General features: G+C 32.2%; 1 pseudogene; it reads left to right on the top strand.

The window, feature by feature from the left end:
• The first annotated feature begins 277 nt into the window (after positions 1-277).
• LOC149563891 (cysteine desulfurase 1, chloroplastic pseudogene) overlaps positions 278-15,711 on the top strand; it is a 53,923-nt pseudogene continuing 38,489 nt past the window's right edge.

The following is a 15,711-nucleotide window of genomic DNA, read 5'->3' on the forward strand; positions in this document are numbered from 1 at the left end:
AAATGTCAAGAACATGCAAAAAACAATGATGATGTATGATGTAACATGTTTGAGTCACACTATGATTATTTCAATTTTGAAGATTATGAAAAAGATGTAAATGTGCAAAAGAAGTTTTAGAATGAAATGCAATAGCAAGTCTTTTCTGATGAGAGTGAGGTTGAAGTCAATGTGTAACATGGTAAGTGCTAAAGAAGAAGTGACATTAAGGAAGCCCTCTAGGGAAGAGATTGATCAAATTACTACCAACATGATAGCTAAAGTATAGACTAGAAACATGTCTCATGAAGAGGGTAATGACAAGGTGGTTGGTTTTTTTATAAAAGGAGTTAATCTTAAAAAAGGGGGAGCTTTGAAGCTTAAAGAAAACCCTACTGAGAAGGGTAAAATTACCAATAAGAAATGGGAACCAAAGAGGGTGGATAATCCCAAGGTTTGTGAGTCCCCAAATAATGCTCCTAATGGTGTTGTAAACATTTTGGATAAACATCATGATAAAATGAATATGGTTATTGATGGCTCATCTGATTCTTCTATAGATATGAGTACTGTGTTATCAGAAACCACTATCAAAGTCCCTTTATCTAAATTATTAAGAATTCCTAAATATAGAAATGGAGATATAGCATGGTTGGGATATACTGATATGAAGGTGAGACATGAGTGTAATGAAAATCACAATCCCAAGGAAAGTAGTAAAGAAAAGGTGAAGAACAAAGAAGCTAAAGTAGTTGTGTCTCAAATTCCTTAGATTTTTTTGGACAACTCTGTAAATCAATGTTTGGGAAATGTTGAGCCATTTTTCTTGAGTATTTTAGTAAATGATAAAATAGTAAAAATTTACATGATTGATTCTAGTGCTTTCAATACTATGATGCATTTTGAAATAATGAAGGAATTAGGCCTGAAGGTAGATACTACTCAAGGAAGATGTTTTGCTATGGATAAAAGTGAAGTGATAGTACTAGGTACTATTAACTTTTTACCATATAGATTAATAGCTTGTCCTAACAAAGAACTTACTATGAGTGTGTTGGTTGTTGATATTCTACCCTAGTATGGCATGTTGTTATCTAGAAAGTGGAGTGCTACCATGGGTAGCAGTCTATAGTGTGATTTATCATTTGCTACTTTCAACATTGACAGGAATTTCATAAAAGTAAATAGGAAACCTAAAAGTGTATATGATAGAAGTAGACATAGAGGATGATACGAAAAAATTTGTGGATATAGATATCAATGCATTCTAAGCTAAGGTTTTGGGTTTGAAGAAATCCAAGCATAACTCTCAGATGGAAGTAGAAGCTAACACAAAGACAAACAAAGGTGATTTATGGACTATGTTTTTTGATGTTGCATGTTGTAATAATGGATTTTGTGTAGGTATTTTGTTGATATCTCCACCATGAGTAACATACAAATTATCTTTTACATTGAGTTTCCCTTGTACCAACAATATAACAAAATATGAGGCTTTGCTAGGGTAAAATCACAAATCTGTGTCACCATTTATGATATGAAAACCTATTTTGGTCAAATCTCATTTCTCTATCAAAATTCAATTTTTTTTTCAAAACTAAAAATACCCTTTTATAGATCTTAGATTTAATATCATCATTATATAAATTTTTGAGTGTTTTGATTAATTATAATATGTTATAATCTCAAAATATTATAAGTCAATATTTCAAAATTTCAGAAGATGTTCCCTCAGAATAGGGAAAAAAATAGTAAATCATATCAAAAAAAATGGAAAATGATATTTATCTCTAGAGGAGAGAATCCTCTTCACGAATATGTAATTTTTTTCAAGAAGGTATAGATTTGATACGGAAATTTTGAAGGGAGGAAAAAATTGTTGGGTTCTAATAAGGTCAAACTTGAGTACTTATAACAAAGAAAATATACATCAAAAACAATTATTTCTTTTTTTGTTCACTAGCTATACATGTCATCTATAAGATATTTTCAAATTAGAACAAAAAAAAGATGATTTGAATATACTTGTTTGATGGGAACTACATGCTATATTTTTTACATTAAAAAAATGGAATTCAAAATAAAATAAAATGAATAAATTCTTACACAAAAAAATAATAAAAATTATAGGCATAAAATTCATCCAATTCTACACATTTCATCAATTTGCATCATCTTCATAGTTTAAACACAAATACCAATTTTTTCATCATTAATGTTGTGCTATCATATTCTGATATCCCATTTCTTTATAAAAGGTGACACGGGCTTGTGCCTTTACCCACTATTAGGATTCAGATTAGCTCACAAGCATGGGATAGAGTATTTGCATGTTATAAGAGATTTTGAATTAGTTGTGTCCCAAGTAAGGAATACTTATGTATCAAAAAATTAAAGATTAAAACAATATAGAAATGTTGTATGGGATATGATTGAATATTTTGATGCATTTGGGATAATTTGGAAAGATAGGACTAATAACAATATGGCAGACTTACTAGCAAATATAGCAATAAAACCTAATGATATTATATTTTTTGGTATAGCAAAAATTAAGACTCAAACTAGACCTTATGTTCTTGATAATATCTAGAATGTACAAGTATTTGAAGATGACAAGGATATTTTGAGATTTTTGAACTATGAGAATATGTTGTTAGGACAAGAAATTGATTGTGCAACCTATGTAGAGAATTTGAATGAAAAAGATACTATTTTTGGGCAAGAACTTGTGCAATTAAACATAAAAAAAATCCCAAAGGGTTTAGTTGTTTTAGAAACTATTTTTAACAACCAAGATAGGTCACAAGTTGATGCTAATAAGTATGATGCTAAAGGTCTGGAGGAGGTAAATTTGAGAACTAAGAAAACACCTAAAAAGGTATATATTGGTAAGAAATTGTCTCCTAAAATTAGGCATGACTTGATAGATTTTCTAAGTATATAAATTTTGCATGGTCATATGATGACCTAAAAGCTTATAGGGAAGATCTTTTTCAGCATAAGATCCCTTTGAAACCAAATCCTAAACTTTTAGGTAGAAACAAAGGCTAATAAATCCAATTTTGACTCTTAAAATACAACAGGAACTAATCAAGTTAAGAGATGCAGGAATCATAAAGCCTATTAAACATTTGTCATGGGTGTCCAATTTAGTCCCTATTAGGAAGAAAAATGGACACATAAGGTTATATGTTGATTTCAAGAATCTTAATATATCTTCATTGAAGGATAATTATGGATTTCCAAATATGGAAGCTATGTTGTAAAGGGTCATTGGTTTTGAACTTATGTCTATGATGGATGAATTCTTAGGTTATAATCAAGTGGTTGTTAAGAAATCAAAACAATTTAAGACTATCTTTACTACTCCATGGGATACTTATGTGTATGTTAGGATGCCTTTTGGTCTTACTAATGTTGAGGCTACTTTTCAAAGGGCTATGGATGTGGCTTTTGCTGATATTATTTATAAATTTTTGGTTGTATATCAAGATGATCTATTTTCTTATTCTATGGATGAGAATGATTATTGAATGCATGTAGAAAAGGTATTCATCAGGGCCTTTAAATATGGTATCCCTTTAAATCCAAGGAAATGCAATTTTGGTGTTACTAAAGGAAAGTTGTTAGGGCATCTAGTTGGTTAGCATGGAGTGAGGATTGAGCCTAACAGGGTAGAAGCAATAGAAAAAGTTTAGAAACCTAAAAGTGTTAAAGGGATTCAGTCATTTTTTTGGTAGATTAACTTTCTCAAAAGATTTGTGACTAAATTTTTAGAGATTAGTAGGCCTATATCAAGAATGTTAAAGAAAGGATCTGAGATAAAATGGGATGGTGAGCCTAGCATTGCATTCCAAAAGATCAAGCAAGCTTTTAAGGATGCTCCTATTCTTAGAGCACCTAATTATGATGAGCCAATGCATATAATTTCTTTTTCTTCATTTCACATTGTTGGTGTAGTACTGTTATAGAAAAATGAGGAAGGTTATGAGCAGCCCATTGCATTTTTTAGCAAATCTTTGTAGGTAGTAGAACTCAAGTATGATATAAATGAAAAAAAAGAATATGCACTGGTAAAAGGGGTAAATGATTTAGGTATTACCTAATGGGAGCTATTTTTATTACATTTTTTCCTATTGCTATTGTAAAGGACATCTTTTCACAACAAGAGGTATTTGGTAGAAGATGTATGTGGATTAACAAAATACAAGAATTTAACATTGATATTCAGATCACCAAACTGGTTAGAGGTCAAGGCCTAGCCAAATTAATGGAAGAAGCCAATTTAGAGGCTAACCAAATCAATCAACTTGATGATGTTTTTAGGGATAATCTTCATGTGATGGATACTTTTGACTAGTATAGAGATGTGATTTATTACTTGCAGAGTATGAAATCCCCACTAGGATTAATCGACAACCAAAAAAGATCTCTAAAGTTGCAAGCTATAAGATATGTTATAGTGCAAAGGAAATTTTGGTGGAGAATGGAAGGGGTCCTTTTGAAGTGTCTAGATGAAATCAAGTCTAAATGGATATTAGGTGAAATGCATGAAGGTGTGTGTGGGGGTCATTATATGGCTAAGACCATTGCTCATAAAATTTTTAGGGCCAATTTTTGATGGCCAACACTTTTTAGAGATGCTCATGAGTTTGTGAAGATATGTGATGCTTGTCAAAGGTCTAGTGAAAATTTTATTTTTTGGAGGAGTTTACCATTAAGACGTGTTGAAGTGCACACACCATGCCAACAATGGGGAATTGATTTGATTGGTGAGGTTTTAGATAAGTCTAGTGGTGGACATTCTTGGATCCTGGTGGCTACTAATTACTTCACTAAATGAGTTGAAGCAATTCCTACTAAGACTACAACAAGTAAAGTAGTGATTAATTTCATTCTAAATAATATTGTGACCAAGTTTGGATGCCCACATAAGATTGTAACTGATAATGCTATGTGTTTTAGACCTAGGGAATATTAGAATTTTTGTAAAAAGTACAGCATTATAGAATATGCTTCATCACTCTATCATCCCCAAGGGAATGGTCAGGCAAAATCAAGCAATACAAGTATATTGAAAATCATTAAGAGAATTTTAGGAGAGAAAAAGAAGGCCTGCGATTCAAATTTTTCATTAGCTCTATGGGCTAATAGGGTTACTATGAAATAGGCCATTGGATTTTTCCTGTTGATTTGGTCTATGGTATACAAGCTAGACTTCTATAGAATAATTTAAAGAAAATGTACAAGTTTGTTCAACTTTATGAAGAAGATATCATGGATGAGATGCAACTCAAGATAGATGATATTGTACAATTAGAAGAAGCAAGGAGAGATTCTTCTATTCAAAATTTCAAGTTATAGTCATAGGTGAAGCATTTGTATGACAAAAGGGCCATTGAGAGAAAATTTGAAATAGGTGATATGGTGTTGATGTGGAATGCTAGAATGGAAGATAAAGGAAAGCATGGCAAATTTGAACCCATCTAGCTTGACCCATACAACATTTGTGATATAAATGGTGAAGATTCATATTTTGAATTACCAATTCATGGACAATTCTTGAAGAGATACTTTTCCTAAAAGTATTTATGTTTGATGAATAGTAGTTTTAGGGTGTCTAGTGTCCTTGTACATTATGTATATTTTGTAAATCCCTATAAATTTCTTGTATATTCTGGTTCCCTATTTTGTTTGTTATTTTGTTCTTGTGCTCTCTAAAGAAGTTTCCATTACTCTATTAAGCATGTGGTCTGCTCTACCATAGATTCTGAATTCTTGCATAGACTCAAGTAGTCTATCATCCCCAGATAGAGCCATTGATGGTCTACTTTTTATAGTGCAAAAAAGTTTCAAAAATATGTGCAAAAAATCATGTAATCCCTATGTCTTGAAGGTTAGAGTTTCTTTTTTATAAGTTTTCAAAATTTTGTGTTACCCATGAAATAATCATTATACTATTTTAATTTTATTAAATTCTCAAGGTTTGTCATCAACACTTTCATTAAAATGCCCTAATTGTGTTAAAACCCTAGGTTATCTTCAAATTTTCAAAAGGGTTTGCAAAATGCCTAAGTTTCTTACTTTTATAGTCTTACAAAATTTGGGCTTCCTGTAAGAGCAAAGTTCTTTTTTGCTTCTATCTCCATGAATACGTTCTCTTGATTGGTGTAAGGGTGTAAATGAATTCATTGTTTACAAGTATATGGTTGTGTATCTCATAATAGCAGAGTGGTACACTTTAGGGTTTTCTGATCATATGATTGATCATTGGGAAGACAAGCATAAAGGATTTCCATACTTTGTAAGATTTTCTTATAGTTCTACAGTGATGAGTTAAACTATATCAACAAGAGCTATTCATTCAGATGTTTCTGGTCATATGTTTTCCTTTTAAGTGTATGAGTATAATATGTTTTTAAAATTGACCATTTTTTATTTTATGGGGATAGGAGTAAGGAATTGAGCAGATGAGTGGAAGGGTGTATCACTTTGGTTCTACGAGCCTTCATTGTTCTCGCTTGCGAACAATCGTAAAGTGATGTCATACAAAGGAACGTGTTGTGTGGGACTTGATGAAGTGTCACTTGGGCCTTGAGAAGAACAAATCGAATGATGACATGTCAAAGATGATAGATTGGCCCCGTTCGCATGGAGAATAAATTAGATCTTTCATTTTGCATGTGCTTAAACAAATGGTGATTTTTTTCTATTTTTCTAAGATCTTATCTAGGTCATTGATTTGTTGAAAAGGAAAAAATTTCATTCCACTCTTAATTGCAAGGATACCATGTGGACAAAGAGGTGTTTCATCTCATTCTCTATGGATATGAGATTTGTTTCAACATATGAGTATAAAAGGTAAATGGGTAATGAGATGAGTGCTTTACGATGCTACAAAAGGGATGAAACATAAGAATAGGGGTAGACTGTAAAGGTTTCTTGATGCTACAAGAATAAGGTAACATGTCTGGGTATAAAGGAAAATAAAATAAAGGCAAAGGGTATTATGATGCTATGGGGAAATGGCTTCAAGTTTATGACTGGAGGATGGATTTGCAAAGCATAATGATGCTTCAAAAATTTAAGCATGCATAGGAGCATAAAAGGTAGAATAAAAGTGTAACAAATTCTTTATACTAGTATGAGATGTGTTGAAGTGTAAGCACAGAGAGGCATGTTAAGAGGGTTTGAGATATTATAGTAAAAGGGGTTGTGTAAGAATGTAAAAGGAATTGCAAAGCCATGCTTTAAGAACCCTAACACTTCTACACTCAGATTTTTCTAAATCATCACTAGACATACATAAAGGTTTGCTACTTGTAACTCTGGGGTTACAAAGATTGAAGGGCTGTGACTGAACATATAAATAGAAGAAAAATTTTGAAAAAGAGAGTGGCTAAGGTGTCATGCTAGTTAAGAAGAAAGGAAAAATTCACCATGGCCAACTAAAATAAAACATAGAGAAGTACCCTAGAATCAAATTACATGATTGATATTATTTGTTGACATCCTACAAAGGTGGTATTAAAACTCATGCATGTGGAATTTATTAAATCCAGTAGATTTCATAATTAAACTATAAAGGTTTGATTGAGTGATCAGAGTATTTTCTATTTCGAACAACTTGTGTTTATATTCTAAAAAATTCAAGCTATCTTTTTTGTGCTTTTGTTGCAAGAGTTGAGTTGTAAGTTTGTAGAAAAAATAGTTGACATCAAAGTTGAAGAGGTTCCTACAAAAGAAGTAGAAGTTGAAGATGAGGGTGATGATGTCATAGAGGTTATAGTTGAAGGAAAAAAGAAGAAAGGTGTAGTAAAAACAAAGAGGAAATCAAGTGTTAGAAAGTCAAACAAGCGCCACACAGAGGACTAGTTAAAAATTATTCCAAGGTCATCCAATGCAATTTAATCAAATGACCATGTTTTCAAAGACCCTTACTTCCTATGCAAGGATGTAAAATTCCCTAAGGTTGATGGTTTTAATTCATTTTTGTACTTCTATCAGAACAGAATAGAAAATGTGCTAGTGTGCAACCTATGAAATAGAAATATTGCAAAATTGATATTTCTTGAGGTATTTATTAATATGGACCTATTGAAGGCTTTGATAAATTCTTATGATCTAGTCACAAGGCCATTCCATAGGCACAATGGGAGTATTCTATGCACACTTGATATAGCTTCTTTTATAGAAGCTTTTGGTTTGGAAGGGCGAATGGATGTGCCTATTGATATTGATGACTTAAAAGGTAAATTTGGGAGGAATAAAACTTATTATTTGAACCATGTAATGTTACCCCACATCCCTTACAATGTCAAAAAGGTGGGGTAGATTCTAAAGAAAGTAGAGGTTCACTTTCCATTAAGTAGATTAAAAAATTACTTCAAGAATATAGTGTATGGATTACACAAGGTTTTGGGAAGTGATGGGGTAGAGGATTGTGTCTATGGTTCATTGCTTCTAATAGCTTGTGACATACAAGACCCTTTCCACAACACAAAATATAATTATACAAGATTCATCATGGATAGCATGCACCATCAAATTTTGAATGCTAAGAAGGGAGAATTGAAGGATTTCAAATTCCACCACTATTCATTGCTCATGTATCTAATCTTGTACAAGAACATTGGCAACATCAGTCCAAATTTCATTGATCAAACTTCTAATGAATTTGGTGAGTTTCCTGTGCAATTATGGACTCGCATTTGGGATAAGAACTTTCATTAAATTCAAATGCAATAGTATTTTTCAATTTGTTGAGTTCTGTTATCATGAGGAAGGTATATCATACCTTCTTTAGGGCCCCCAATATTCTAAAAATATTACTTAGACCTTCCTTTTTTAAATGAGAGACTGAAATTAGATCACAATTGGGGTGATATATTTTTGTTTAAGGAGTGCACATTGATGAGAGTCTGACCACAACCACCCCATTTATTGCCTAAATAGCTTCCTCCTAGATTAGTTATTGTTGAATTATTTGGCAATTTTTATTAATGAACAAAGAAATGATTCCTCCTTCCCTACACAAAACCACATTTGTCTGTAGAAGTATTAAGTGAGTACCTAGGTTAGTATAACTTTGCTAATGGAATTTATAGAATGTATGACCTAAAGAACTATATAATGAATGAGGTCAAAGCCATTAGGGGTTAAATTCTACCTCCCAACAAAGCAATCCCTATAGAATATTTAATTTCTAATATAGTAGCAATAGGGGAGGCTGATGAGCTACTAGGGAAATATGGAGAAATAAAAAAAGTAGAAGAGGCCTTAAAGAGGACTATCCTAGATTTCAAGGGTTTTTACACTGGCATTCAATATCCTAGAAATTTAAGGAAAGTGGTTGAAAAATTTTACCATATCATGGCCCAAATGCAAAATGAGCTAGAGGGAGAGGAGGCAACGATAAATAGAGAATCCCCTAAGCTTGATGTTCAATTAGAGATTGATGTTGATGAGGAAGAGCAACCATCATCTTCCACATGAGTGGCCAAAGGAAACAAAAGGTAGAAGACAATGCATATCCTAGAAAGGGTGGTGAGGAGGGCCCTATAGTTCATGCTAGGAAATGATCAATATTTTGATGATATTAGGAAAAACTACTTGTAGCAAAAGGTTATAGAGGCAAGAAGAGCCTTAAGTGATTTTTAGATTGTAGCCTCCAAATTGGATGATAAACTCATCCAATCTGAGAAATTCATGGAGGATGATGATTTTATCAAATCATCAAAATTTTAAAGATTTTTATATAAAATTAAGTAAAATGAGTGCACATTGAGCCTCATGCTAAGAGAGGATCCTGAGAAGGATAAGGAATTGGTGGACAAACTATTGGCCTATGATCTAGATAATGAAACTATGACTCCTACAAAAGCTAGGGACTTGGTTCATAGAAGTTGCATGATTTTAGTGCTATGATGAGATATAGAGAAATCCTTTATTCTTGACCAAATTAGAAGGAAATATAAGGTAATTAGTTATGAAGCTAGCAGTAGTGAAGGCTTGAAGAGAGGATCAAGTTTTAGCATAAATACAAAGGTCATAGTTGTATAGAGTGTTGCCCGTGATACTAGGAAACCCAAAATGATGGATATAAAGGAGACTATTCAGGGAAACATTATTGTCTGGACACTAGAAAACACCACTAACAAAGAGATATCCAACCTAGTTAAACAAGTTGCACTTATGAATGAGGCAAAGGTGGATCAAACTAAAGATAGGCTTGCTCCTACACATAATGTGTGTTTAGATGTGACAAATTTGTATGAGGAAGAGATAAAGACTAGCTATGTGAAAAAACAAAAGATAGAAGAGTTGGAGGGAAAAATATAGAGCTTAGGAGTAGAAGTGGCATCCCTAAAAGACCAACTCAAGTCTACACCAAAGGCATAGCATGCATAAAGGAATGTGGAAGAGTTGAGGCACACTATGGAAAAAGAAGCCCAAATAGAAGATATACCCATAGGGGTGACAGTGCCAGTGCCTATGTAAGTGTGGAGGCAGAGGTATCTCATTTTGATAATGCACCAAAAAGGGATGTAGTGAAGAACATGCTAAATCACATGGTAAGCATCTTGAAGAGGAAATCTCAAGATGCACATGATGAATTTACCAACTTATAGGCTACTAAACAAATATGTAAGGATGCTATACATTGGCTTGACACTATTTTCTAGCAATGGGGACCTTGCATGCAATTTTTTGATAGATTGATGCCTTTACTAGCCAAGAAACTAGACCTTCCTTATAAGGTCATTGGTGTCAAGGAGGGCTTGGAAAAAGTAAAAGATTTGCTGCAATTCTTTATAGGAAAATTAAAAATTATTCAGAATAAGATAAAAGTGTTGGTCAACGTGTTTTTATTTTTTAGTTCTTTCAATCATTAATTCTGATGGCCAAGTGAAAGATTGGAATGAGTGGTCTGGTTCTTTTGACCACATTGCAAGTTTGCCATAGGTGACATCCATTTTTGAAGGTGATATTGATTATTTTTCTTTCAATGAACTCATTGATACTCTGTTCAAAATTGAAACTAAAATGAATAGGTTCATAACACAGGGAAAAGTAATTATAGATGTTAGGTGGCAAAAGTTTGTTGGTGAGTTGACAAAAATCAAGACATGTGAGTGGCCAACCAAAAGAGAGGTCATTGTGTGGAAATTGTTTTCACCTTTTTCTTTTTATGTTATGATTCAAAGATATTTTGAAAATTTTGTTCTATTCATCATTGTAAAAGGACACCTTTCAGTCACAATTTCCCTTTGCTTGTTGCAAATCATGCTTATATAAATGAGTTTTCAAGGCATAATGAGGGGTCTGAATGGCTTGTAAAATTTTTTTGTTTCTCTCAAGAAAATTATAGTCAGTCCAATAGTATGTAGTTGTTTTGATATTATTTTCAATTGTGTACTTTTTGATACTATATAGCAATGATAGAAGCAACAAGATATTCTAGGCTTCTCATTGAGTTTCTATTGTTCATTGTATTAGTCATCTAAAAGGATAATACAAAGGGTTATTTGCATCAAATCTATGTCACCAATTTTTGTCTCCATTTTATGAGTTTTCTTACTTTGAAGTCATTTGAATAAGGTTTAATTGATTGAATGTTGTCTAGATGGCTTGTATGTTGGTTTTGTTATTGCTTTTAATTCAAGGAATCAAGTAAATGCTTTAGTAGATCTATAGAGTTTATAATTTTATGAGATGTATAGTTAATAAGAATGGAAATGGGTGATTACAATTGATAGATTCATTTACAATTTATTTGAATTAGATCTCTCACCAATAGTCAATCTTTTGCCCAATGGATAAGGCACTAGTCACATAAGTCAGAAGTGAGAGAGAGTAAATTCTACCATTGCATATCAAATCAAGTATAAAATCAAAATCATTTTAATTCCATTTTGTTGAAAGTTATTAATGCTGGTCACCACTCATTTATATCTATTTTCTAAGCCTTAGGTAGCTTCTATTTCTAGAAACATTTGTAAACCCTAGTAGAATTATGACTTGATCTACTTATGAGGGATGTATATAAACCTAAAATTATTAAAGAATTGGATGAAATGTGTATGTGTTTGAAGATAAAAGATGAGAATTACAATGAAACTAAGATAATTTTCTTACATGATTTAGCCCTTGAATCATACCTTAGGTATAGACACCTTGGTTTTGCAAAGTCTAAAGTGTAGAAAACTATTTTTGGTTTTGTTGAAGTTGGGTCCAAGTGTTTTGCACATGTAATTGTTAATAGGAAGTAGCTAATACTTAGGTTATGTTAGTATTATCACTTTGATATTGAGCATTTTGTTGTTGAGTAGTTTTAAACACCAACACCATGTAAATCATTATATCAAGTGTGTTAATGAATTTTTTATGTTTCATGTTTACATTTCTAAAAGTTGATTTGATAGTAACCTACGAGTTTTAACTGAGTGCATAATCTTATGGATGCATGTATGAAGATAAATGTTTTATGGATTCACTAAGTTTAGAGAAATTTTATTTACATTTTTGGACCTTAGATAACTAATTCACCCCCCTCTTAGTTATTCTAAAAGTATTTCAAATATTGGTATTAGAGCCATCTGCTTAAGAGGACTAGTTTGAAGGTACTAGAAGCATAAATATAAAGATTTCAAAAAGTGACGTACCCAAGCTTAATAGAGATAACTTTCCTACATGGAAATGTTTAATGAACCTACACCTTAGAGGACTAGGAGATCATGTACAATCTACCATTACCACTGAGTATGTTGAGCTTGTTGGAACCCAAATAGCTAAGGATATGAAAAAGATGAAAGAACATAACAAAAAAATGTTGGACATTACTTCTACCCTAAGTTATGTTGAATTTGATTATATTAAAGGTCTTGATAGTGCAAAGAAAATGTGAGATGCATTAGTTGTCATCAATGGAGGAGACAATAATGTTTTTAGAGCTAAAGTTGAAAGTCTCGGAGGTAAGTTTGATGATATGAGAATGGAAGAAGGCGAAAATATTGCTCAATATGCTGCATGGATAAAATAATTTGTTAATGCAATAAGAGGAGATAATGGTAAAATAGATGATGATACTACACTAAGTAAAGTTTTAAGAATACTATTTTCTATATATTCTATTAGAGTTTCTACAATTCAAGAGCTGAGATGTATACCAAGAAATGATCTATCACTTGAAGATTTGGTAAGTAGACTCACTACTTTTGAGCTATTTACCTTTGATAATTAAAAACCTAAGAATATTGAATTTACTTTCAAAACTAAGGTGTCATTGAAGGATCCTAATGAAAAGAAGAAGAAAAAGTTAAAGTATGTGTCTAGTGAAAGTGATATGGATGAGGAAGATATAGAATAGCTTGAAGTTGTTGGAATTTAAAAGTAGAAAGGTTTACTTCTAGGGGGGGCAGGTGGTGAATCAGAAGAAACTAACTTTTAACTTTTAAAACTTTTACCTGAGATCATTCATATGCATCTAACATATTTACTTGACATAAAGAAATGCATGAAAATAGTTAACACAATATTTTGGTCACCCAAAAACCCTCCAAAATGAGAAGGTAAAACTGGGGTGGGGATGACATCCACAAATTATCACTATAGCAGTATGTAACTATTTAAGGTTACAAATTTTGACCACTTCCAATGATTTTCCTTATGAAAGGCCTACCTTGTTAAAGGCTTTACACTCTATTAAAAGTAACCTGGTTAAAGGATTTAGCACATTGTTGAAAGGCTTACAACATGTCTATTAGACCAACCAATCATCATAGGATTTTAATTCCTAATAAATGGATAGAAATAATTAGAAAGTCCTCATCTAATGACTTGCAATCTTCATTTTCTGATTCCATATCCTCATTTTGCTCTCTTTGTTCTGATCCTTCCTTGATCTAATATGTCTCTCCTTGGAGTTCTGATGCTCTATTTTGATCAACCAGATTCTACAATGTTGTTCTTCCTTTTCTAAGTCTTTACACCCCTCTACACTTCAGTAGCATTCTCCCATACAATTTTCACTCATACATGAATAATGGAGTTTCATCCTACTTTTAAAATTTTTTGAAGACTTAGGGTTAGGTATGAATCTATAATCAAAATTAATTCTTCTTTTCTTACTCAATTCTTCAACTTTTCCTATTGGTTGCATGCTTTCTACATTTTTCTCATTGGCTACATTCTGATTACATAGGGAATGTAAAAGATTCAATCTCATCTTTAAGATCCTTTGAGATTCATCCTAAGATGAATAAAAAATGGTTTAAATATAAATTTGTGAATGCACAAAGTCATATGTTGATTATATGTTACTCGACACTTACTAATTGTTGATGCTTGACACGTATAGGAGTTATGTCTCACTCAACTCCTATAGTAGCTCTATCTCATTCGGGATCAATAATCTACTTGGCACCTATAGTGACTCAGCATCACTTATCACTTGGCACTTGACTCTTGCTCGAAACTTGTTGAATTTTTGACTCAACACATACTGTAGCTTGACATATGTATTATACTCAGTATCAATTTAGAAATAGGTTAACTGTGTTGATACTTAATTGTCAAAACCAATTTGAGACCAAAAATCTCCCTCTTTGACATGAGTGGAAATAACACTTAACTAGACATTATGAATCTGATCTCTATGAGTATATTATACATCTTGTTTAGCACATGTACAAAACTTCAAAAACTTGTTCAAAATTTTGTAGAAGACTGTATACCTCAAAAATTTGTACCTCCACCTAAGAAGATGTGCCATTTCTATTTCCAAAATTCCCTTAAGTGAAATTTATCTCATGTTTTTCCCATTATCTACCTTATCATTCCTTTTCCTTTGTTTCTATCTACTCTATTTCTAGTCTATATCTACTTTGTTTGTACTGTCCCTTTATTCTTGCTCCCCCTTTCACATATCTCCTTGTAGTTTTTGATATCCTTTTGGATTTATAAAATTTGAATATCTCCCCCTTTGGATATTCATTCTCCTTTGGATCTCATTTATTATCTCCCCAATTATATCTCTCCTATCTTTATTATATCATCTCCACCTTTATCTACATAATGCATTATCTCCTATCTTTATTATATCTCCTCCATTTTTGACACTTATGTCAAAGGGTCCTAAGAATGAATGGAATATCTAGCAAATAATGTTTTATTTATCTCCATTATCATCTTCACGGAAGCATCCCAATTGTCTAAGTTAATGTCCAATGCTTTGAGCTAGATAGCTATCTCTATTATAATAAGTACTAGGCCTTCTAATGTACAAAGATATAGATCTTTGTTCAAATTTTTTTTTGCATAAGCTACTTCTTTATGTAGTACTTCTAGATGTGGGGTGATTGCAGACTGAATTTGTATTAGTTTGGCCTCAACATTAGCCTTTTTTTTTGTTAATACAACTAACTCCTTTTGAGTGTGAAGCATTGTGGAAAAATACTTCTCACTTTGACCTAGATCCTTAGGTAGTTGTGTGCTTGATATCTTAAGGTTCCTCTCCAATCTCAATATTCTTTGGCTAGTCTCTTGTGTGAAATATGAAGATTTAGATTGTTTGGAGTATAATGATAATATGTTCTCAAGTACTATTTTCACTTTTTCTACCTTCTTAGCTAGTTCCACTTGTGATAGTGCTATCTCACTAGATATCTTCTCAAGAACCTTCATTTGATATTTATTTGCAAACCATTCTAGTAATTTAACATTAGTATC

The sequence above is a fragment of the Cupressus sempervirens genome, chromosome 4, assembly GCF_028749045.1.
Source record: "Cupressus sempervirens isolate cs-2001-9-10 chromosome 4, ASM2874904v1, whole genome shotgun sequence".
Taxonomy (NCBI): domain Eukaryota; kingdom Viridiplantae; phylum Streptophyta; class Pinopsida; order Cupressales; family Cupressaceae; genus Cupressus; species Cupressus sempervirens.